The sequence below is a fragment of the Charadrius vociferus genome, unplaced genomic scaffold (genome assembly GCF_000708025.1).
Source record: "Charadrius vociferus isolate BGI_N301 unplaced genomic scaffold, ASM70802v2 scaffold776, whole genome shotgun sequence".
In the NCBI taxonomy this organism is placed as follows: Eukaryota; Metazoa; Chordata; class Aves; order Charadriiformes; family Charadriidae; genus Charadrius; species Charadrius vociferus.
In genome coordinates this window covers 684,115-698,746 of record NW_009648775.1, presented here as the reverse complement: position 1 = coordinate 698,746, position 14,632 = coordinate 684,115, and positions in this window count along the sequence as shown.

Genomic DNA, 14,632 nt, shown 5'->3' with positions numbered 1-14,632 from the left:
AAAGATTTGCAACATGAGTATGTACAGAAAATGTACATACTTTGAGACACGTACATGCTTCTTACATGACTCTCACCCATTGCTTCATACAACCGCTATTTACGTTTGGAGCAAGTGGTTTCTTAAATGCTCAGAGCCCACAATTGAGCCCAGATTTCCAAAAGTGCTTGGCACCCAGCAGTTCTCACTGAGACATTTTTATGGCCAGATAATCAAAATTGCTCAGCATGGTAGAAGCTAGGGAGTTTTGAAAACCTAGCCACTTATTTTAATGCCCAAATGGCGGCTGGATTCTTCAGGAAAGCTGGTTCATATATTACAGTTCCAGTGACTGTGTATCAATCCTGTAAGTGCCTTTTTTCTCTTATGGACATAGAGTCTATCATATATGTGCCCTTCAAAAACTTTCCCACTCGTTCTTCCATATAAATTGTAATTACATTAGTTTCATTGAATTTGGAAAGTTGTTGGTACCATATGAAAGAATCAAAGTTCAAATGAAAATCAGAGCCAGTAATTACAGGACTTTCTACAGGCATTTTTCTTTTCAGGCTTGACTTGGAAATGAAATAAAGACAAGAGACACCCATTTCCAGGTTGAGAAGCAAACAAAACCAAATTGTAAGGGTTGATTAGATGAACTGCTTCTTATAAAGCAGTTTGACAGCTGAAAAGAAAAACATTGAGGTAACTTGTAAAGTGAATAAGCTTTTAGCTGTTACATTTGCAATTTTCCGCTTAGTGTTGCCTATCCTACTGAGCAGAGAGACTTGGTAGTACATAATGTGCCAATAATAATAGTCAGCATTTACTTTGTACTATGAAGACATTAACTAACTAGCCTAACACCCCTGCAAGGTAGGGAAATAACAGTATGATTGCCACCTTGCCTGTGGCAGAGCAAACACACTAGCAGAGGTTAAAGTCAAGGTTTGCCAAGAGAGTTGCTGGTTATGTTGTTTCTCTCTTATTTCATCTAACAGTTGCAGAACCACCTCTTAGTGTCCCAAGAGACGTGTTTCCTCTGCACCGTTATAAGGACCTGATCCTTATCGACCAATGTGCTGCACCATTTGTGATGATAAAGGATTGTTATGAGTATTTCATGATGGTTAGAGTATTTCACATCTGCCCTCAAAACATTTCTTTTACACAGGTAATTGTTAGACATGAATGGCAATTCCTGTGCTTCCTAGAATGTCAAGTAAGTGCAATTAATAGCAGTCTCTATGCCTCATAAAGTCATTTGCAAGTATGCATAGAGAAAGTCAAAATGTCTCATATGCTGGAGTAGGGGTATGTGGATGCAGAGTCAGCAGAAGCCACGACTGAGACAAAGAACGGTGAGGGATCTTGGTTTTGTGGGACCTGTATTATGTGAACCTCCTTGTTCCTCATGCTGGCACTAGATGCCAGAAGCTCAGTGGTCCCTGTAGGAGTTGAACTGGCACCTAGGTCTTGTAACATGCAGCTTCTGTTTCTGAGGGCTCTCATGTCAGATCTTTGTGGGTAAACAAAAGCATTGCAGGGCTTGATGTTCCAGCTAAGGGAATTATTCTCTCTCCACTTGCTGCCCAGTAAGTAAGCCATCTTATCGGAGCAGGTCATACGAGCAGAATGCCTTAAATTGTACCCTTTGGGTAAGAAACAGCTTCCAGTGCGTTCACCTAGGGACTTCCGGTTTTACGTCATTCCTGTCAGAACAACGTGGTTCCTTGTCAGATACCATCTAGAAACTGAGCCTTTTATTGCTAAAGGTTGAGTAGGGCTGCATTTTCAAAAGTACCTCAGTCATTTTTCCTAGCCTCTCTACTGTTACCAGAAGTAACACAAACTTAATGAGTGTGTCTTATTAAAAGTCAGCAGATAGAAGTCCAGTTCTTTGAGTATAATCAGGTACCTGCCTCTTACTGATTTCAGTAGATAAAGTTTATAAATATTTTTAATATATTGGACTATGGCATGTCTGAATTAATAGTTAGAAAGGTTTTAAATTTCCGCTCTGGCCCTATTTTCCTCACCGTGTGTACTCTGTGCTTAGCTTGACCACTAGGTCTTCTCTTACAAAGCCCTAAAAGCACTGTAGGACTTCTCTTTACAAGATTTGGTACACGTTTTCCTGGGAAAGGAATGACCTCGGGATCATCGTGGTCCTCTTTGTTCTTACGCTGTCTAACATACTTGTCTGCTATCCTCTCTCAACTGCTTGTAAGCAGTAAACTCAAGAGACAAGCCTGGGAGAGGTGGATTGTTTGCAAACCTGTATCTAAAAGGACTTCATTTAGCTAATAGTAACCAATAATGCGAGTAGCTTTAGGAACGAGATAGGTAAGAAGTGGCTTGTGTGGTGTGGGTTGATGAATTCAGAAGGAATTTGTGTCTTAATTACTTAGCTACTTTTGAAAACGTATGCGTAAGTCTTTCCTTCAAACAAAAGGAACTTAAGCTTTTTAGACAAAGAGGTCTCTGACTGACTTGAGGCGTTACGACACTAACTGGTTGCAAGTTCATTCTGTTGCTGGATCAGCTTCGTTAAACAGTCTTGTTAAGAAACCTCTGCCAAAAATCGTATTTGAGGCTGGCTTAACGTGGTAGTAAAGGAACTCTTTCATCTGCTTTCTTCCAGCAACAAGTGCTAGCTTAAAAGTAAGGTGCTGAAAAGGATGAAATAAATGCTATGTCAGTATGCTTTTTTTTTTAAATAGCATTACTAGTAGTGGCTGGCACTACAATATGTTGAAATACTTTGTGCTATATGCTTCAAAATACACAAATGGTTTGAGAAATTTTTATGATACGTCTCCCTTCCTCATGTGGAGTGTTTGATTTCTCTTTTCCAGGATAGACTTTATAAAATCTAGTCCTTCTCTCTTCTTGCCCTCTTTCCCACATGGTCTGTGTATACAGGTTTTGCTTGGAGTCTCTTTCTCAAAATCTGGAAATAGATATACCGAAACACTGATTGTGTAGTTGTTCTTCCTCCTAATACAGTTAATCCAATTTCTAGGATTGGGGGATATTTGTTATGCTATTTAGTATTGCAGGCAAGTTCTTGTGAATGCTGATGGAACCAATTGTTTGCAAAGTAGCTCTACTTCTCTAATTTCTCATACCAGGTGCTCAAGAAAAAGATTGTAGTTCGTCATTGGGAGACAGCAAGGACAGAAAATCTATTTTTAGGAAGGAGAGGTTCCTTAGAGTTCAAAGATTTCAGCTGACTATGAAAAGCAAATTTTTTTTTACTGTATTAATTTTTCTTTTCTGTTAGGAATGTTTTCCTTCCAAAAAAAAGATTTTGCTGATTATATTGCCCTCCCTTCTTGTTTGTTTGTTTTTACCCATTGAACTATTCTACCTGATCACATGGACTTTTTGTTGTTACTTTTCAGTGAAAGATGAGGCTTGAAATTGGGCCAGTTGATAGTAAATGAGTATTGGAGACCTGAAATATGATTAGCACAGGCTAAGGAGATCCAGAAAACCAGTATTCATGTCTGTCTGTATAATTTGTGACAGCATCTGATGTTCTAGGTAACAGGCATGTTAGCTTCCAGGTCTCCATCCCCTAACTCTGTGCAAAATTAGTAAAAAAAAATTAAAAAGTGTTGTTTATTTGAAAGGTAAACAAACTTGTGACTGAATACACTGATGACTAGCAATTGCTGTCATTAAAAAAGACCTCAAACAGTGGCCACTTCCTTGGGGTCATTAAAAATCCATTGGTGGCTGCATGCAGCTTAAATTTACAGCTTAGGCTCTTGCTCTTGTGTTCTGCCTCCTTTTGTCTTTGTAATTTCCACTGGAGAATTATTCAATTCCTTATCTAAGCTGTTTAATTCCCCTGGTGGGTTAGAGTACAGACAACAGCTCTTGGTAGAAACAGTCTTACAGTAATACCGTCCACCTTAATGCATTTATTTCCAGCTCCCCTTGCATAGTTTTCCTGTTTTCTTTCTTCTTTTTCTACCAGTAGTTTAAGTGAGAAGGAAAGACAAAGTTAGGTAACAAGATTGCTGCTGGGGCCCTGAGCTCAGATCTTTCAGTATATAACTTTCATGTGATTTCAGTTGTGAATCTATCTTGAATCTATCTTGTTTTATGCAGTGTTCAGTCTGCAAAAGGAATGATTTAATTGCCCTGCAGGGTATGCAGACCAAATAAAATTAAGTCCACATGAGCTACTGTCATCTCTTCTGGCTTGACAAGGAAAGGTGATGTTAGATTTGCATCTGCCTTATTATTATTAAATCTTTCAGTATTTGGGGTGTGTCACGTTCTGGAATTTCATTAAAACCTTATCATTAGCTAAAGGCTCAAAGTTTTAGTCTTCGTCATTGTAGAGAATAGCCTGAAAGCGTGTTCCTTAAGTATGATAGTGGCTGAGGAAAGAGAAGTCAAATAAAAATAGTTCCTGCATTGTTCTTTTTGGAATCCGAAGTTGCTTTTTGTTTGTTTATTTGTCTTTTCGGTTTTAAGATCCTGTGACTGAATCTCAAATTCCCGGAACTGTGAATTTACACATCAGTTTTGCAAATACAGGAGGGGGCAGTGCTTGTGTAAAGGGTCATGCTTGGAAGCTGCTGGAAGTTAGTGATGGAAAGTGCCACACTTACTCTTAAAGAATTAGTCTGGGAGCAGCATTTGTACTACGGAGAATGTAGCTATCTCAAGGCATTTGTAGCAGTGTGTGGAAACGAGGATGTTGGGTTGGGATAGCCACATTTGTAAGATTGCATCAGCACAGGTATTCCCTTTCTGTGGGACATTGCTGAGAATGTCTTGGATTCAGTAACTGATGGAAGAAGTGTGTGTCTTTGCTTTATAACCCTTCCCGCAGAACTCTGGGTCATGCTGTTTGCAAGCCTGGAATCAACCATTGTAAAATAAGTCCTTTCTACTGTTGAACAAACATACCAAGGCCTTCTGATATTTTGCTTACCGTGTAACATCACAGGCCATGCTGCTCCAGGAGAGCCCGCTTAAGCCTTTTGTTTCAGCAAAATGCTCACCTGCCAAAAATAACATGAAAGTTTACCAGCCAGTCTGTCTTCAAACAGTGTTCCTACCCTCCCACATCCCAACCAAAGAATGTTTGTGTGTTGCTGCCAATTTCTGCCAATGGATACAAGCAGTGGGGTATGCAGGAACTGGCACTAAGTTTCTAGAAGAACAAGGCTTGACATATTTCGGCCAAAGAGAAATCCGTAATCCTTAAGGAACAAGGGTTCCACTTTCATGGAAATCAATCTAGTGGGAAGGGAATGGCAGAGCAAGGTAATTCAGATTCAATGGGATGTATATAAATTAAGCCAAAACAATTTCTTAGCAGAAGGCAGGTCTGTGATCTTGGTCCCATCAGGATACATCTGGAATGTTGCCCGTTACTTCAGTGGAGTTGCTGTGGATTTACATGAGACTGGCATCAGAATCTAGCTCTCAGGGGCAGCTCCTGACTTTACCCACTTGTAGCTGAGGTTACTATGTACCTCGCTTAGAGCAAGTCTAGATTTTGAGATTAGGGTATTTTCAACCACAGTGTCTTTTCCAAATTTCCTCTTTTTGAGAGCAATCAGCATCTGCTTAAAGGGTATTTAATGACTTCTCAAACGGGAACAGTCCACAGGCAAGGCAACATGTTACAGTGCAAGCCACCAGCCTACTAGGAATGATGCTCTATTGATGAATGTAAAAGATTTTCTTATTCTGTGTCTTGGAAATTTCTTCACCACTCAAATAAGATCCTCTGTGAAGAAATACCATGCAATATAATTGCTACTTTGTCATTGATCCTGCAAAGTACAGATTGTGGAGTGTATCTTGAGCTATAGGTGGTGGGTTTTTTTTTTTCTATTTAAGAATATTCTTCCTGTTACTGCTTCTATACTCAGTAAACAAACATAAGGAGAAGGACATCCAGGATTTAAAACGCTTGGTGAGGGAATGACAACTATGTGGTTGTTTTACTGTGTCCTCCTCATTTTTCAAACTACTACATAATCTTTAGTGGAAACCCCAAATGAATTTATTGTTTGATTAATTAATGGGTTGGTTCCTTAGCAGGTATGATTTGTTGTTAATGGAGCTGTAATAAGGCTGTGTTGATTTGTACCATGAATCCAACTCTTTGAAGTAAAGAACTATAAAGTATTAAGTATTCTCTGTGGGTGTGCAGAATAAAATATTGTGTATGGTTTGTGTGTTATATATAAGTTAGAGTTTATTTTTTGGGCCCCTAACCTTCTTCGTGGTGTGTTGTAAAGAGGTCTGGGAAATTCCCTTCTTACCCTACCTCTAAGTGTTCGGTAGCTCCTTCTGTGCTTTATTACACAGCTAGTATTGTGCTGGAAAAAAATTGTTCAGGTTTCTGTTTTGGGGGGTGGGGGGTGGTTGGTTTTGTTTTCTGTTTTTAAATGGTTCAAAAATGTCACTTTAGGTTTCTCATTGTCAAGGTTTTCTTTGAACCAACAGAGACAACCAGCAAATTCAATAACAAAGAAGTTCAGACCCCTTGGTCATAGTGTTCCTGGGCCTCAGAGTAACTTAAAGTGGTCTAGATCTGGTTCTGGCCTGGCTCGGTCTCTGGTTGAAAGTAATCCTGAAGTGTCTGTGGGCTTGCAATGAACGAGCAGCTGATAGCTTTTACTGATTATCTGAACTGACCCTTGAATTTAAAGCTCAGGGAAGAACCAGGAATGTGAAACACTGTGAGTAGTACAAGGATGAATCTCTGGAAATGGAGCCCCCACTCCTTCCCAAATAGGTTTTAGATTTCTGTCATTCCTCTTTGTTTCTCTCTGTATTCTTTGAGTAGACTATTTCATTCTACATCACCGTACTTCTCTGTATCTTACATGTCATGCATGGTAGGATGGAATTAATTTACTTATTGCCTGGTCTCTTTTTGGCTTCTTGTTTGTGCTAAGCTCTCCTTTATCAGGCTAGCCATCAAACGCATGATAGTGCTGCTTCAAAACCTCTGTCTGTCTTACTAATAAGAGGTTGCAACTTGAAAAAAAACTCTGAACATCACTGGAGTATACTGAGAACTCTAATACAATTTTGGGCTTTCTCTCTTTCATACAAGAAGTCAGCGTTCGAACATCGTAAACGTTTCTTCTTGATGTTTGAAAAAGATTTCAATCAGATAGAGCTTATAGGTTCACTTTTGGAAATACAATTTCATTGTCATGTAAAGTCCTGATGAGAACTGCAACAAAATAGGATCAATTTATTTGAAACGTTGTTTGAAATGGATAATTTCTCAAATGTATAATGTCAGTTCTACTTATTTCAATTAATACTGTGGTCTAAAAATAAACAAACAGGCAAACTCTTCCCAACAGAACCAAACACTAGTCCTTCATTAAAACATCTTCTAAAAAATTTCTTTTAACTTGAAACTCAAGTGTTCTAATCTGGATTCTGATTTTACAGGGAGAACAAAACCCTTGGGTCAAGGGGTTTATAATCTAATTCTGGAGTTCAGAGTGCCCTAATCTAAGTAGCGTCAGTTCTAATTAGGAGATTCAGTAGATTTGAATTGTTCTGTAATTTTAGTCTCTAGTAGGCACTATAAACACAGTGATGCAATACAACATTAAATGATCCTAGAAGTGAGAGTAATGGAGACTTTCAGCATTTAGAGGGGATCCATTGACAGTGCATTTGAAAACTTGAATCCAAGGATCTGAAGAAACAGGTAATAAGCAGAGGTCATAGAACTGTGCTACTTTTATCCTTCACAACACGATTAACTCAATTGTGCTTTGCATCCTTAATATTGCATGATGGAAGGTTTAGTAAACTGTATGGCAGGGAGATGGTTGTGGTACAGAAGCTCCTGCATATTGGATGTGAAGATTCTGTAGCAGTTAACATCTGCAGAGGTCGTCTCACTTTAGGCAAGAGTCCACAGCATGCCAAGTTTGGAGAACTCCTAAATGAGTGTAGTTCTTAAAATGGTTTTTGTAACTAAATTGAAAGTAGTTTGACTAGACTTTGACAATTATTGGCTCCACTGTCTACATGAAGGGGATGGGAAATGAAGTAGACACTCAGCTGCTTGTTCTTAGAAAAGAGACTCTGGTGTTGGTATAAGCAGTAGAACACTTGGCCTTCCCTTCCCCCTGCATCATGACCACTTCTCTTTTGCAAAGCTTTTATATAGAGAGCAAGGACCTATAAATAACAAGGGAGCCTATAAATAAATACAGCTGTGAGCCGACAAAGGCTTCTGACAAATGATGTTTATTGAATTTCTCACGTGTGGTCCAGTTTGAATTCAATTGTAGGGCTTGCTAAGTTTTCAAAAGTATATTTTATGCCCAAGCCTTGGGCTCCCCTCTGTTAGACAGAACAGGGAGCTCTCTGGCTAGCTGAGTGAAAGGGAGGAATGGGTAAAAAGATGAGGTTTGGTTTTGGGGTTTTTTTCCAGTGAAGCTAAGCTTATGGTATTAACTTTAGACAAACCAGTGCAAGATCTAGTGCCTATTTTTTACATGAGAGGGTTTATGAGAGAAAACAATCATATCACTGCAAAGTGCTGGCTGAAACATGACACCAACCCCCAATAATTAATCCTGTGCCATTGTCCTATGAATGCAGTAATTCATATCTAAATTTAAGTACATTTTATTGTGGCGTTCAAAAATTGTAGTCAGTGATGTAGGTAGGTATGGTGGGTGTTGTATGGACAAGAAAATAGAAAGCCTCAGTCCCAAAGAGTTTGAAGTCTTCCACTTGAGCAGAAGTTCCGGGTCTGCTGGGTGCATAGAGTTGGTTGGATCTGACCCATAGCCACCATGGGAGCTCTATTCAGGTAAATTGACAAAGCATTAATTACTTCAAAGGAGAGCTAATGAGGCAATAAACCACAAGGGTGAAACTCAAATGGTTTATGGTACCATTAGTAGGCTGAAATGGCATTATAATTAGAGCAGGGCAAACGACTCATAGTCCACAATTTATCCAATGGATTTAGTGCTTGTTTCTGTTCATGAATTATGCACAAGTAGACCTATTTTAGGGATGTATTCATTGTTTGAAATTGCTCAGCAGCCACTTTATATGGAGACGTTTCTGCCTGTAGGAGTAGCCTTGTACAGTTTGCTTCTGGTTTCTCTTTGCTTGGGGGCTTTGTGTATGTATTTGTGTTCTGTAGTGGGTCACTGAAATACTATGGTGTTTCTACTTCCTGGAATTTTATTGAAAAAAAATGTTAATTGTTCTGGAATATGTAGCAGTTACTTAAATTTGCTGGAGAAACCTTTCTTGATCTTCAGGGATGGGTTTTTTGCTTGAGGAACAGTCCTTTTGCAAATAGGTCAGCGGTAGAGAAGGAACCTCAGCAATACTTGCTCAAACATCCATCCCAAAAAATGAATAAAACTTGTGTGTCCGAATAAAAGTGTGGTTCACAAATGATGAAAAAGACTCAAGAGAGCTTTGTTCCATGACTTGAATTAGGTGCAGAATATATCAAATATGCCTTTGAGTGACAGTCTTATCTCAAGCTTTGAGGTGGTGTGGCGTTGAGCTCATGAAATTCTTCTTGGAGCTCTTCCAGTTTGCATAAAATACTTGTATAATATAAGGGGTGATCGTCTGTCATGGGATAACTTTCCTGTCTCTGCTATGATTAACTTGGAATTATTTAAACAGGGGAACAAAGTTGCTGAGAGGGATCTAATGTTTGGAGATGACTGCGTACACCCACTGATGCTCCTTGTCCCTGCATGATGCATTTGTGTCTTTTTCTTCCTGCACACAGACGAGTGCATAGCAGGATTTATTGATGACATCCAGCTCCTTTTCAGACCAAAAATACAGGTAGTACTTCTGAGTACAGAGTCCCTAAGCTATCCATTAAGGTGTTCTGGTGTGTCAGCCTCTCAGTCAAAATGTCTTGTGGCCACTCTGTTTTTCCATTACAATCCTTTTCTTTTCTATGTAGACCTATTCAGAAGAGACAGAATTAAGCCCCAAACCTTTATCTTCTTCTAAAGCTGTTGTATGCACTAGCCTGTTAATCAGGCATTTACTTCTGTACATCTCAGGTGATTGACAAGCGTAGTTTCTTGGAGTGGAGGTGCTTTGTGCTGCCCACTGGTCGCCTGGCTCCACGTTTGCCTTCCTGAGTAAATCATGCATTCTTCTTCCTGTATGACATGTTTGGTTCCATGATTTAAGAGCTTTAACATATAGCTCTTGTTTGTTCTTGCTTTGGTTAATAACTAATCATGAATTATCCATGAATGGGCTAATTAGGCATTAACCATATATTATATACCAACTGAAGAATCAGATCTTTCACGGACATATATGTAGGTAGTAACTTCTTGAAATATCCCTGGGCTAGGAATGTCTGCATGTATTAGGGAGGATGTTGCAAATTCTGGCCTGCAGGGTAGTTGCAGCATAGCTCAAAAATCAAAACAAGTCATACATGGAATGAATGCCTTGTAGGGGAAAAAACTCAGGATCCCAAATGATGCAAATGGTGAAATATGGATCAAGAATTAGATAATGAATTATCCTTTCAGAAAGGACAAGATTATTGGAAGTGATCTTTGTTTTTTATGTAAAACTTTGAATGAAGCTCAGGTAGAATGATACGCAAAATAGAAAGACTGCCCATGTGCTGTGAAATTGTTTGGTGGATTCTAATACTATGACTTTATTGCAAAAGAGGCAGAGAGAGACTTCATAACAGTTTGGGTGTTTTTATATTCAGGGGACCTGTTAACACTCTTCTGCCACAGTAGCTTAAGACTTCTGTATGCAGTGCAGCAATGATGAAAATCACTAGCATAGAGTAGAAATAAAGTGAACAGAAACTTGAGGAAAGAGTCCTAGAGGTGGCCTACGTAGAGATTGAGGCAAATACCCATGTTGCAAATATCATAGAACCAGGGTTAAGTGATGCTGGTGACAGAAATGTTGTCAGTAATATTAGCAGTAATTCTTCAATGTTCTTAAATTAACCCTGTGCCAAACTAATTCTGATTCTATTGCCTGGCCACAGTGAGCCTCATATGGTTCTGTCTGCCTTCTGTTGTCTCTCTCAGGAAGTAGCAGCATCTCTTCAGCCTGCCCTCATCTTGAAACACTTTCTCAGGTCGCTGATACCTGCTAGGCCTCAGAAAGACATTACAAAATCCACTTTCTCAGTCCAGTAGTGCTGCTGAGTATCAAAGGTTTCTAGCTGCCAAACTCTGCACCAACAGCATTCCATGATCTATCCCCACTTCAGACTTCCTGTATCTTACTTTGTACATAACCCAGCAAAACCCCAGTCCAACTCTGAGTCAGTGTACAATAAAATAACAAAGTTGTCCTTTAGATGTTTGAATTAAAAAGATTGTGGAGTCTGTTTCTACCAAATGACTTTTCTATCAAATATTAATAAGCTTGGCTGTTGGGTTTTTTTCAGAAGAAAAATGCCAAGAGGCATAAATCTATATTACAGACTAAGTGCCTACCAAATGGAACTTTGTGCACATTTGCTGCGGTTTCTCGCTTTCTTTTTACTCAAGTGTTATAGAGGAAAGCCAGCAAAACCCACAAAATTGTTATTTTCTCTCTTCCATCTTTTAGCCCCTAAATTTTAGTTTGAATGCTGCTGTTTTCTGTAGCATGCATTTCTGGATGCCTGAGTAAAGCACAGATGACATGATACATGATAAAAGCCAAAGGGTTAATCTTCTAGGGACTCAAGACTAATGGCCCAGTAATGCTCACCCAAGAGGGAATTGTTGTGGCTGTTTCAGATCTCAGTCCTAGTCACTTTATAATAATTTGGAGATTTCTGCTAGAACTTTGGTGGCAGTAGGTGTAGCCTTTAGTAAGGGACAGTAGGGCTTAATGCTGATGTACTGTATCTTGGGATCAAAACCTTGCTCCTACTGCTCCTTTTTCTGCGGTAGTCAGCTCTAGATTTGCTTTATATAGACCTACTGTGATCAGATTTTCAGCACAATTCTGCATATGTGTGTCTTTCAATTCCTTTCCTTCTCTGAAATCAGGGTAGGAAATTTCAGTGCAACTTGGGGGCACTGACACTCAACAACATTGTCAACAGCAATACTTAATGGCTTGTGTGCTGGTCTGTTTCCGCTGCAGTCATACAGTCCCTGGCACCAGGGCCCACTCTTTTTTAAGATTTACTTTCTTGTCTTCCACTGTTAATGTGGGAAGTGACTTTATTTATCAGTATCACGAACAAAGGGCCCCCCCCATACTAGAGCCTGTGTCCCCAGGTGCTACCATTGCTGAATACACTTCAGTGAAGAACCAATAGCTATTTTAGTTCTCTCCAGAGATGTTCGGGACCCTTATCTGCTGTTGGAAGTGAAAACGTTATAGCCTTAGCTCCCGAAACCTCCTGTTGCAGGTGTGTATGTGGCAGAAATTCAGAAGAGACTTCTCTCCCTTTCAGTATACCCTTAAATTTTCACTAAAGCTGCTCTTTGCAGCTCCCCTTCTCTTGTCCTGCTTATTATTTATGTAAGAGAGAGTGCGTATTACTTTTGTGAGCATATATGCATGTGGTTCCTGAGTGTTCCGTTATAGACGTATATTTGCATAGATATATACGTATATAGATGCAAATATGTATATATGTGCATTCAGACAAGTCGTGGAAAGTATAAATGTATGCTTTTGACCATGATTTGTGAGTGACACAGGTGTGCACATGGAAGAGTCTGTGCAGGTCTGCGTGTGTCATGTACATTAACACGTGCATGTATTGGATTCATTGCTCTGATTTTTGTTAGTGTGAGAATTCTGACTTGCATGCAAATTCTCTCGTGCAAATGGTTTGGATTTTGGGACTCCTCCCCTTGCTAATGTGTTCTACCAATCTCTCTCTTATTGAAAGAAAGAAAAAGAAAGATGGAAGGCAGGAGAAAGAGCAGTGTAAAGGTCAGCTAGCATTGCAGCCTGACGCAGAGATTTATAACCCTCCAAATTCTCCCTCTCTCTGGCAACATGTCTTTACAGACTCACATTATCTCTATTAATACCAGCCACAAGGTCATTACTCAGGCACTGAGCCTTCCTCCAGCATAAATATTTATACAAGGCTGACCTGCGGCTGCTGCGTTTGCCTTTTATTTGATTTCTGCCGCCTTTTGTGTCTGTCAGCTAATGTCTTTAGCTGCTCTGTCTGGGACAGTGGGAGCTGAGAGAGGAGCTGGGGAGGGTTTGGGGGCGGGGGGGCGGGCAGGGAGATTGAGAGAAGAAAGAAAGGAGAGGGATGGATAGGAAATTGGCATCTTGGATGATCCCCATTGATGGAGACATAATAAACCCTTTATTTCACACCAGGTTAAAATTTTTCAGAAGTCTGTATTTTGCAATGAGATTGCAAAATTTGTGAAAATTTCCTTTTATCTACTCAAGAAGATAGGAGTAGAAGAATCTTTCATGACATTGCTTTTGCTGGAGATTAATGGGATTTTAGCAGCCCATTTCAGAGAATAAGCTAAGGATAGCTTGCATGTAGACATCCATGAGTGAATACATAAATACGCTATCTCGCAAATTTCTATCAGGCATGACTTCATGGATGTGCATCCATACTCACCTGAACACACTGATACTACTCTGAAACCTTGTTTTTTAGCTTCTGTCAGAGTTGTGTGCAGGTACCTTTAGTGGCTGAAAGGGAGTTGAGGTTGCCATGTTTCTTGGGGATGCATGTTCTAAGGGGCAAGAACAGTCTCAGTATCTGTGCTGTGGCCTTGTGCTTGTCCTTCAGCAGAGCTTTATCTGATAATGGTCAGGTATGTATTAGGAGTTTGGGAACAGGAATGGAAAATTGAGAGAAGTGTGGCGCATTGCGATGACTGGTTAGCAGTAAGCCTTTCAAGTGAGATAAAAACACAGAAGCTGAAGGGAAGAATCATGAGTTTAACCATGCACTAAAATGTGTAATGACACAACCTGACTTAATTCTACAAGGGCTTGATATTTAAAGGCAGTTTTAACTGCTGATGTCCCTGTCTCTCATGAGGTAAGGCATTCAGTGCAGTGCTAGTGGAGATACCTCTACTAAAACCAAGGAGCTTTACTGTAGCAATGGATTAGCACTGCCTTAGTATTTGGTCTTTTGAATCGCTTTGAAGACTGGTAATTTTACTTAAGTAATTTTGCTTTTCTCTGTTTCCCTTAGCTATTGGTTGCTGTTAAAGGTCACAAACTCCATTAGGTAGACTATATTTTGGCCCTAGTGTAGCAAATGGTACAGTCAACTGTGATGGGTTTTTTGTTGTTATTGAAGAAGTACTGTTCATCGTTTGCACAGGAGGTTTCCCTGTAACGCCCTTTAAAATTTCAGTAAAAAAAAAAGAAGTAAAATTAGGTTAACTTAAATATGGCCTTCAGATATGTTTTCTTTACTTTCTGAAAGATTCCTTAATTTCCTTCTTTCCTCCTTTTGAGGCTTTGAGAAATACAACTTTTTTCCTACCGTCAGGATGCAAATGTTACTCAGTGCTATCATGTCAGTGATGATTGGAGAGGCTCACTGCAGACAGAGAGTGAGGGTGCTTTCTTAAACTAACATGTTGTCTTTTGTCGTTACTGTGAGCAAGGATTTTTGAGCTTGAATCCCAGACAAACATCCCTT